At 41.4% G+C, this 10,928-nt stretch overlaps 2 pseudogenes; both read left to right on the forward strand.

Annotated features, from left to right (window-relative positions):
* Window positions 1-45: 45 nt before the first annotated feature.
* LOC131527097 (zona pellucida sperm-binding protein 4-like) lies at window positions 46-8,659 on the forward strand (annotated as a pseudogene).
* Window positions 4,397-6,230, forward strand: LOC131527101 (zona pellucida sperm-binding protein 4-like; annotated as a pseudogene).
* Window positions 8,660-10,928: the final 2,269 nt, after the last annotated feature.

Below are 10,928 nucleotides of genomic sequence, written 5' to 3' on the forward strand. Positions count from 1 at the left end.
TTCAACAGCAACTGACCAGTGGTTTCAAGCCAGTTCAACAGCAGACTGACCAGCGGTTTCAGAAGCCAGTTCAACAGCAAACGCCAGTTCAACAGCAAACTGACCAGCGGTTTCAGAAGCTAGTTCAACAGCAAATGCCAGTTCAACAGCAGACTGACCAGCGGTTTCAGAAGCCAGTTCAACAGCAAATGCCAGTTCAACAGCAAACTGACCAGTGGCTTCAGAAGCCAGTTCAACAGCAGACTGACCAGTGGTTTCAGAAGCCAGTTCAACAGCAGACTGACCAGCGGTTTCAGAAGCTAGTTCAACAGCAAACGCCAGTTCAACAGCAAACTGACCAGCGGTTTCAGAAGCCAGTTCAACAGCAAATGCCAGTTCAACAGCAGACTGACCAGCGGTTTCAGAAGCCAGTTCAACAGCAGACTGACCAGTGGTTTCAGAAGCCAGTTCAACAGCAGACTGACCAGTGGTTTCAGAAGCCAGTTCAACAGCAGACTGACCAGTGGCTTCAGAAGCCAGTTCAACAGCAAACTGACCAGCGGTTTCAGAAGCTAGTTCAACAGCAAATGCCAGTTCAACAGCAGACTGACCAGTGGTTTCAGAAGCCAGTTCAACAGCAGACTGACCAGTGGCTTCAGAAGCCATTTCAACAGCAAACTGACCAGCGGTTTCCTCAGCAGTTTCAGCTTCAGAAGCCAGTGGCGCAGGCAGAGCCCCTTGATAAATGTGTTGTAGCTGATTATGAGCAAATCCAATGCGGACAACCTGGGATCAGTGGTGCTGAGTGTGACGCAATGAACTGCTGCTTTAATGGACAGCAGTGTTACTATGGGAGAGCAGGTAAGTGTTCTCGGTCTTATTCGGTTGATGTTAAACAGATTCTCAGAATTAACCTTCTCTTGTACCCTTGTTCCAGTGACTGTCCAGTGTATTAGAGATGGTCAGTTTGTGGTAGTGGTGTCTAGAGACGTTACTCTGCCTCGACTGAGTCTGGATTCGGTTCGTCTACTGGGTGGAAACGACCCACCTTGCGGTCCTGTGGAGTCCACACCTTCTTTTGCTATATACCAGTTCCTGTGACCGCATGTGGCACGAGCATGATGGTGAGCAGCTGCTTCTGGTGTTATTCTGCTTTGCTTATGATGGACTGGATGCTAACACTGTTCCTATTCACAGGAGGATAGTGGATATGTGGTGTATGAGAACAGCATGACCTCCTCATATGAAGTAGGGATTGGACCGCTCGGTGCCATCACAAGGGACAGTCACTTTGAGTAAGTGATCTATGACTTGGAGTGAATTTTAATCTCTGATAAATGCTACAAGCTCACCGTCTGTTGTCCAGGCTTCTCTTCCAGTGTAGGTACTCTGGAACTTCTGTTGAAGCTCTGGTTGTGGAGGTCAACTCTGTTCCTCCACCTCCACCAGTAGCTGCTCCTGGACCTCTCAGGGTGGAGCTCAGACTGGCCAATGGCCAATGTGTCACCAAAGGCTGTGCTGAAGGTAAGGTCTTGTCCTGTGTCTTCCTAAAGCCTTTCAAACTTGAGTCCGCTTAAACCCCAGTGTTCCTCAGGGATGAGGCCTACACGTCCTACTACAGTGATGCTGATTATCCTGTCACAAAAGTCCTGCGAGCCTGTGTATGTTGAGGTGCGCATTATGGAGAGGACTGACCCCAACATTTTCCTGATACTGGGACATTGTTGGGCGACTTCAACCCCCAGTCCACTCAGTCTCCCCCAGTGGGACCTTCTGATCGATGGGTGAGTGTAATGCCAATCTTTATCCAGTTAGTCTGCTGGGAGACACTTTCTAACCTCTTTCCCTTTCAGATGCCCTTACCAGGATGACCGTTATCTGACCACACTGGTTCCAGTGACTGGCTCATCTGGTCTTCAGTTCCCAACCCACTACAAGCGCTTTGTTGTGAAGATGTTCACATTTGTAGATCCAGCTCCTCTGCAGGAAACCGTATGCTCTCTAGCTCTTCCTGAACCCTTAATATTACACTTAATTCTTAAATGGATTCTATGGCTTAACTCTTTTCCCCTCTCAGATCTTCATCCACTGCAGTACAGAGGTGTGTCATCCCTCTTCTGGCTCCTGTGAGCAAAGCTGCACCAGGAAGAGTGAGTACTTGCTGTAACTTAACTTGATGAAACGAGTGTTTTGAAATGCCCCTCACGCTTTTACCAACTTCTCCTGCAGGAGAGACACTCATGCCAAGACCATCTCAGTGGACAGACGGTGGTTTCTAGTGGAGAAGTTACTCTGGTCATGTGAATTCAGTGATTTTAATAAACTGCATGTAACTTCAAGATTCTTGTTTCTCTGGCTTTTGTTAGCTGAGTCTCAAACACTGTTTATAGTCTGGTTTAAAGGGACCCTCTACTAAACTGGTGCTCCGTTTGCTTTAGTAAGGTCTCCCATTCTCACCAACAAAGTGACATCTTGCTAAAGCTGAGCATCTACAAAACTTAATTTGGCCAACTGCTTGTTAAGCTCCAATGGCAGACCTAGGACCCCACACACACGCATACTCAAATTGTCAATGCATTATGAACTTAAAGGCTATGAACATGTTTTCCAACTCTGTGCTATATGGCTTTCTCTGGCCAGTGTTAACACCCATTCCTGCTTCCTGGCTGGTGTGCACCCTGCTGAAAAAAACAATAGAACCCTGCCCAAAACAAAATGGAAAATGTAATGGTTATAAAGGAAACATAATGGTGTCTAGTGATGGACTCTATTGGTGGCATGTTAAATCCTATTGGAAAAAACTAATGGTTTATTTTAATGGAAACCATTGGCATTTCTGTGGTTGCTTATTTTTTAAGCAGGGCAGTGAGGGTTAGTCATTACCCAAGCCCCTTTTCAGATGAACAGTTTCACTTTGGCCATGCTGTTGAGGCTATTTGAAAGCTCTCCAGCAGTACAACTTTCAATTTGAATGGAAACCTGTTTAAGGTTTTTCTAAAGCGTTTAAAAAATGGATACAAGTACTACACTATATTTGGGTTAAAGCAAAATTTGGTGATACTTGTCCCAGTAACGCATTTTCTAGCATAAACTGGGAATACCATACACCAGCGTTTTCCAGTCCTCACCCCAACACACCCTCCCCCAACACACCCTCCCCCACGCATGGTCTGCATATTTCTTATCACTTATGATGTTTGTTCTAATTGACCGTAATGTTCCCTGCAACGTGAACATCATTGGATATTCTGCCACGATTCCAGTTCAAAATGAGTATGTTCCATTCAAAAGGCATTGAAGTGTGCAAGACGTGAATTTAAATATTTATTTACAGTGGTATATTATGTCACACTTCTCTAGTAAGTTTCGTCTGTATGTGAAGATGTTGCAGGCAGCGCAAATCCATGAATGAATGTTCTGAAGTGAAATAAACTTCCAACTGATTTCCCCTGTTCAGGGAGTAGGGAGCAATGAACACTTTGGGGATCATATCAATTGGAACAGTTTATGCACATAGCTCTCTTCTAACGAGCTGGTTATCTGAATCAGGTGTTAACTAAGAGGGACATGGAAAATATGCAGAGTGGGGGGTGCGAGGACTGGGATTGGGAACCGCTGCCATACGCCATGTGAAAATTTAAATAATTGCATAATATATTTAGATTATAGTAGTAACTTTTAATTAAATAATTCCCAAACTAGTTTTATAAAGCTAGGACAAAGACCCCTTTTTCAAGAGCCAAAAGCAATCAAAGCTGGTGAACAGAATGTTTCAGTTGAAGAATTTACCTGTTGCATTTGTTTCCACTTTTTTTTTTTCTTGTTTACATTTCAACAGATTTTCATTTAAATATAATTTATTTACTTCACTCAAGTTTTGTTTTTTTTTTGTAACTGTGATGGTATGATTGTTGTTTAGCCATATTTAGATATTTTCCCAATACCATCTGAAACCATATATAGTTGAGGTCCTCTGTTAATAACTGTAACTCCAACATTATTTGGAAAAGTAATACTGCCTGAGGAGTGCTTTTGAACTTGAAGTCAATTTCTTTTAATTGTATAGTGCATTTCATTCCCCCAGTTTCATTCCCCAGTGTTAAAGTGTCAATTCTGTTCCAGCAGTGTAGTACAAAGGATAAGGCCAAGGCTGAATCGGGAGTGCATGCTACCATACTAGTTCTTCCAGAAATAATTATATGACAGAAATGGTAAAGTTAGTAAGATTTTCTGAATTCAGCTTAAGTTTGTGTCTATATCCATGTTCAAAACAAGAAAAAAGACTTGAATTTTGAGAACCAATGATACATAAACTCCCACTTGTGCAAGTCTGGGGAATCATTACAGTTAATGAAGAGGGAGGAGCTATCATTAATTAGCTGAAATCTGTAGAGTACAAAAAGACCAAAGGGCCATATCTCTGCTTTATGACTAGCTGATGTACAATGGCTGGAAGCCAGTGTTTGGTTCAGATTTTGGTGGTTTGTGGTTTCTGTCATGCTGTTCCACAGTGGAGTGATCTGCCCCAGAAATCTCAAGCTCTGATGTTCCAGCAAACTGACCAGCGGTTTCAGAAGCCAGTTCAACAGCAATCTGATCAGCGGTTTCCTCAGCAGTTTCAGCTTCAGAAGTCAGTGGCGCAGGCAGAGCCCCTTGATAAATGTGCTGTAGCTGGTTATGAGCAAATCCAATGCGGGCAACCTGGGATCAGTGGTGCTGAGTGTGACGCTATCAACTGCTGCTTTAACGGACAGCAGTGTTACTATGGGAGAGCAGGTAAGCATTCAATCTTATTCGGTTCATGTTAAACAGATTCTCAGCCTTGATCTGCTCTTGTACTTTTGTTCCAGTCACTGTCCAGTGTATTAGAGATGGTCAGTTTGTGGTAGTGGTGTCTAGAGATGTTACTCTGCCTCGACTGAGTCTGGATTCGGTTCGTCTACTGGGTGGAAAAGACCCACCTTGCGGTCCTGTGGAGTCCACACCTTCTTTTGCTATATACCAGTTCCCTGTGACCGCATGTGGCACGAGCATGATGGTGAGCAGCTGCTTCTGGTGTTGTTCTGCTTTGCTTATGATGGACTGGATGCTAACACTGTTCCTATTCACAGGAGGATAGTGGATATGTGGTGTATGAGAACAGCATGACCTCCTCATATGAAGTAGGGATTGGACCGTTCGGTGCCATCACAAGGGACAGTCACTTTGAGTAAGTGATCTATGACTTGTAGCATTTATCAGAGATTAAAATTCACTCCAAGCTCACCGTCTGTTGTCCAGGCTTCTCTTCCAGTGTAGGTACTCTGGAACTTCTGTTGAAGCTCTGGTTGTGGAGGTCAACTCTGTTCCTCCACCTCCACCAGTAGCTGCTCCTGGACCTCTCAGGGTGGAGCTCAGACTGGCCAATGGCCAATGTGTCACCAAAGGCTGTGCTGAAGGTAAGGTGTTGTCCTGTGTCTTCCTAAAGCCTTTCAAATCTTGAGTCCGCTTAAACCACAGTGTTCCTCAGGGATGACGTCTACACGTCCTACTACAGTGATGCTGATTATCCTGTCACAAAAGTCCTGCGAGCCTGTGTATGTTGAGGTGCGCATTATGGAGAGGACTGACCCCAACATTTTCCTGATACTGGGACGTTGTTGGGTGACATCAACCCCTAGTCCACTCAGTCTCCCCAGTGGGACCTTCTGGTTGATGGGTGAATAAATTATTTTTATTTTCTCTAGTTAGTCCGGGGTGTTTCTAACTGCCACTTCCGCTTTCAGATGCCCTTACCAGGATGACCGTTATCTGACCACACTGGTTCCAGTGACTGCCTCATCTGGTCTTCAGTTCCCAACCCACTACAAGCACTTTGTTGTGAAGATGTTCACATTTGTAGATCCAGCCTCACTGGTTCCTCTGCAGGAAACGGTACTCATTCCCACCCATTACCTCTCCCAAATTTCAAGTTTCTTAATCCTAATGGTGTTTCTGTCTTGATCAGATCTTTATCCACTGTAGTACATCAGTGTGCCATTCTCTTTCTGGCTCCTGTGAGCAGAGTTGCTCAAGGAAAAGTGAGTGACTTGCATTTCTCTTTTTTTTTTAAAAAGAGAAACCTTTCCTCACCTGTCTTCTCTTTGCAGGAAGGGATGTTAATGTCAAGGCCCTCTCTAGTGAGCACACCATAGTTTCTAGTGGTGAAGTCATCCTGGTGTCATAAACTTGTTTGAGGATGGCTGTTTTAATAAACTCCATGAAACCTTGAATTTGTCTCTGTCTGGAGAGTTTGTGGCTGTTTGGGGCAACCTTTTTGTTCAAATTAACGTTTTAAATGGCACACTTAAACTTCACCAGTGCTTTACATATTTTAAAAAAGGAATAAAACTCACAAGACACCACAATATCCATCACCGAACAATGTCCCAACAGCTAGAGGGCAACCATATGCCATGGTGTAAAGGGGTTTTCAACATTGCTTTAACTCAGTTTAATGAGTCACTTGATCTAATGCAATGGGAGACTCGGCCAAAGAATTAGCCTTTTTCACACTGTTCCTGGCTTCCGGATTGGCGCTTGCAGGGTAAAGGTTTTTCCGGTGACAACAGCAGCCGTACTGAAGAATGAACTTTTTTACAAATTAGATCATATGAAAATGCTTGAACTGCCGGTACTGTGCTCTACAAAGTGTAAACACTTCACGATTAACGATTTGGTCATCACGAATACAAATTTAATTCTAAACTGTGGCAGTTCAGTTAGCTTTGCCATTCTGTCCGTTTGGTGCTTGCTGTGCGTTATGACCCTCCAGGTGTGTTTTTTTGACGCTATTAAAGTATTTAATTTTCTACTTGCGCTCCTTTGCATTAATGTGATGGAGTAAATTGATGTTGTATAATGTGCCCTGGGAAGTGCATATTAACCGAGATGACTCTGTTGCTTCGTTCCTATACTATCAAGGTTTACATGGAGTTTAATATGCTTCAACTGGACTGAGAATTGTTTAATGCATTCTTGGAAAAATGTGAAGTTATGAAGATGACAAAGCTTCTGAGCTCCACCGCAAAGGATCTTCCATGTAGATAGGATGAGAACCACTTTAAAGCAACCCTGTCAATCCCACTCCTGCGAATGCTCAAGAAAAATCGCATTATCTCCACGGTGTCAAACGTGGATCCAGAAGCACCAAAACAGCACAATTCCCAGCGTCTACAGATAACAAATCAATATTGACTACCTTTTTGTTCAGGGAAGTTTGTTCTCTTAAGATTGTACATAAGTGCTCAAAGTCGTGGTGTTGTTTTCCCAAGTAACTTTAATCTACAATGCTTTGACTTAAGCTTTCCTGGAAAACGGGAAGTTTAACGCTTCTCTTTTTGCCCGTCCATGTTGAGTTTTTGGACATGACGAGACCAAGGTCCAGTTACTATGTGTGTTTGGGTGTTGAAGTTTCCCTCCCTCAGCTTTTTCACCAGATCGACGGGTGAGTGTAATGCCAATCTCTATCCAGTTAGTCTATTGTACGCCATCCCTAATGCTTCTATACCACTGTTTAGATGCCCTTACCAGGACGACCGTTACCTGACTACACTGGTTCCAGTGACTGGATCGTCTGGTCTTCAGTTCCCAACCCACTACAAGCGTTTTGTTGTCAAGATGTTCACATTTGTAGATCCGGCCTCGTTCACTCCTCTGCAGGAAACGGTATTGGTACCCACTTTACCAGGTTTACACTCAGCCTCTTGACGCTTTTGTAATGGGTGGTTTTGCTTCTCTCAGATCTTCATCCACTGCAGTACAGAGGTGTGTCATCCCTCTTCTGGCTCCTGTGAGCAAAGCTGCACCAGGAAAAGTGAGTACTTTCTATAATTTTGCTTAATCTGTGACTACTAGTTGTGGGTTGTTTCACTACTTTCCACCTTTCCCCCTTTAGGAAGAGATGTTGCTGTGAAGACTGCCACTACTGTGGTTTCTAGTGGAGAAGTGAGACTGATTCTATGATTTATTAATCTTTCAATAAACTGTCTGAGAATATTTTGTGCAGCGCTACCCAACCTGAAGTTGCTCCCATGTTGATGTAAGGGTCAACTGACTCCCAGGTGTTGCTACAAATCTCCCTTCAATCATTTGCTTTATCAACTCTTGGACCTGTTTGGGTTCTCAAAGGAATTTCTAGAGACCCTGAAGGTTCCATGTGTTGAGACTTTCAAAACTAACATTGTGCTGAACAATCTTAAGTAAATCCAAGTTCTCAGTTTATTTAACCGGGACACACTAGGCATTGTCACAGACAACCGACGCAGTATACATGGGGCATAAAGCAAGTTTGCAACCCTCATCCCTGGTTAGGCTTTTACATAATCAAAACCAAAACAACAAGCACTTTCATCACAAGAAACATGTACAAATAAACAACTAGGTGGTACGTTGTCATACTAAAGCCCGTATGCAACTTTACAGTCATAAACCCCAAAATGTAAATCAACCTGCATACAGAAATAAAATGTAAACTAACCAGCACTCAACGTTCACATTGCTGTAACGATTTTGGGTTTAAGTTTTGGTTGTGACTTTAAATCAACAGGCATGGTATTCCATAAATGTGAGCCTTTTGCTGAGAAGGATTGACCCACAGTAGTTCCGCAACTCTACAATTCCCACTTGCTGCCCCTCTGGTCTTTGCCCCATCTCACACACACTACAGTTTTTGTATCAACTGACAGACTATATCAGGGGCAAGGCCTTGTATACTGTTTTTATAAATAAACTTTTAAGAGATTATCAACTTAATAAACTATACTTTTGAAGAATTTGATGCTACTTCATTGGTTTCTGATCCATTACTTTTAAAGTTTGTTTATATAGTGACCTCACATGCTTAACAACTGATTGAGAAGCTTGACCCCAAATTATCGCACAATAGGTCATATGTGATGATATAGTATGAATAAACACTTGAGCTGCTTTAAAAGATATACATGGTCTTATAAGAAAAGTTCAAATTATTCTTAATAGTCTTAGACATTTTCTTAATATGGGTATCAAACTTGAGCTTAGTCGACTATAACACATTTAAGTTTACTCTCTTTCCTTTTGGTTACTTTTGATTTTAAATGCATTTAGTGCTTTGTTCTTTAATGAAAAAAACATTGAAACTGTTTTAAACAGTTATCCTGCAGCCACTGGAAAATACAGACCAGTTGCCTGGTTAACATTTCTGCAGCCATATGAGAAGTTTCTGCGGTTACATAAATGGTCACCTGCATACATTTGACAATCAATCTCCTTGCAACTTTAAGGTAAATCATTTATATACAAACAGAAGAGCAACGGACCTAATATTGAACCTTGTGGTACACCTAGTTTGCATTTTTTTTAATCGATGACTTCACACCATTCATTTTAACACATTGCTGTCTACAATCCAGGTATGATTTGAACCAGTTTAGAGCTTGTTGAGAAAAGTTAATTTGTATCAATGTATTTATTAAGTAAGTTTATATGGTCCAGTAAGTTAAATGTGCTTCGTAGTAGAAATTACAAGTGGCACAAACAGTGTTGGCATGATGTGTTTCAAGTTTGCAGGTTGAGTTTATGGCCAGGTAAACAGGCCTATTTATAAAATCTAGCATCCAATAGCACTGCAAGCCTAAACAATAAACATTTATATGCAGATGATACTCAGTTATATATCCCAGTAGATCCAAGTGCATCTCAATCTTTTGAGGAACTTGTTCAGTGTTTAGGTGAGATAAAAGCCTGGTTGGCAAGCAACTTTCTTCATCTTAATACTAATAAGACTGAGTGTGTTATTTTTGGACCTTCCTCTGCTTCCAAGGAAATTATAAGTAGGTTGGCCTCTATGAAGATAAGTGTTTCAGATCATGTTAAGAATTTGGGTGTTACAATGGATTCAGCTTTAGTTTTAGATAAACAGGTTTTTAGTGTTGTGAAGGCTGCCTTTTATCAACTTAGAATTATTTCTAAACTGAAATCTATTCTTTCTTTTAAGGATCTGGAGACTCTTATTCATGCTTTTGTGTCATCACGCATCGATTACTGTAATTCTGTATATATAGGTATCTCACAGGGTCAGTTATCTCGTCTTCAATTAGTACAAAATGCTGCTGCCAGACTTTTGACGCATACAAAGAAGAGAGAGAGAATTATTCCAGTTTTGGTTTCTTTACACTGGTTGCCTGTAGAATTTAGAATTGAATTCAAGGTTTTGTTGATGGTTACATCAAGCAATAAGCAGTCTACATGGATTGGACAAAAGACCCGCTTATATTCAACCAAATTTGTCATGCAGTAACACAATGTATTGCTACCACCTACCTTCCTGCTCCTTGAGACCAGATGAAATCACAGCCCTGCCAAGAAATTCAGTTAAACATAAACTATATTTAGTCATAGATGTAAATGTAATATCAATGTTTATTTTACTTTAAAATAATATCTTATTAAAGACTTTATCTTCTGTCATATCAACTGGTTTAGCTCACTCACATAAGCAACAACGTCAAATGCAAAGTACTTCAGCCTCTTACCACAAGTTGGAACTCCTCTAGTCTCCTCTGAGACTGGTCATGCTCTCGTCCACACTTATATTGAGGGCAGTTTGCACACTAAGCAGAATCTATATATGGACAAGCTTTGGAGTTTTGTTTTATGGTGAAGCTACATCTATTCTCAGTCATCAACATATATGACGCCTTTTACAGTTATAGTTATCACATACATCTGACAACACATTACTTCAAAAGATGTTCACATTTGGATTAAATTACATCATAGATTTAAATGTGATAGTTATCTTTCATAGGAATTATCATTATAATAGTTTTACATTTACATATTTTTATATATCTGTTTACATATTTACATTTATACTCTTTCATTTTAAATGGACTTAAATGGAAAAATAATTTCCTTTCTGCATAGGCATAGGACTGTGAATGATTTTA

This window comes from Onychostoma macrolepis, chromosome 20 (assembly GCF_012432095.1).
Source record: "Onychostoma macrolepis isolate SWU-2019 chromosome 20, ASM1243209v1, whole genome shotgun sequence".
NCBI classification, from domain to species: Eukaryota; Metazoa; Chordata; class Actinopteri; order Cypriniformes; family Cyprinidae; genus Onychostoma; species Onychostoma macrolepis.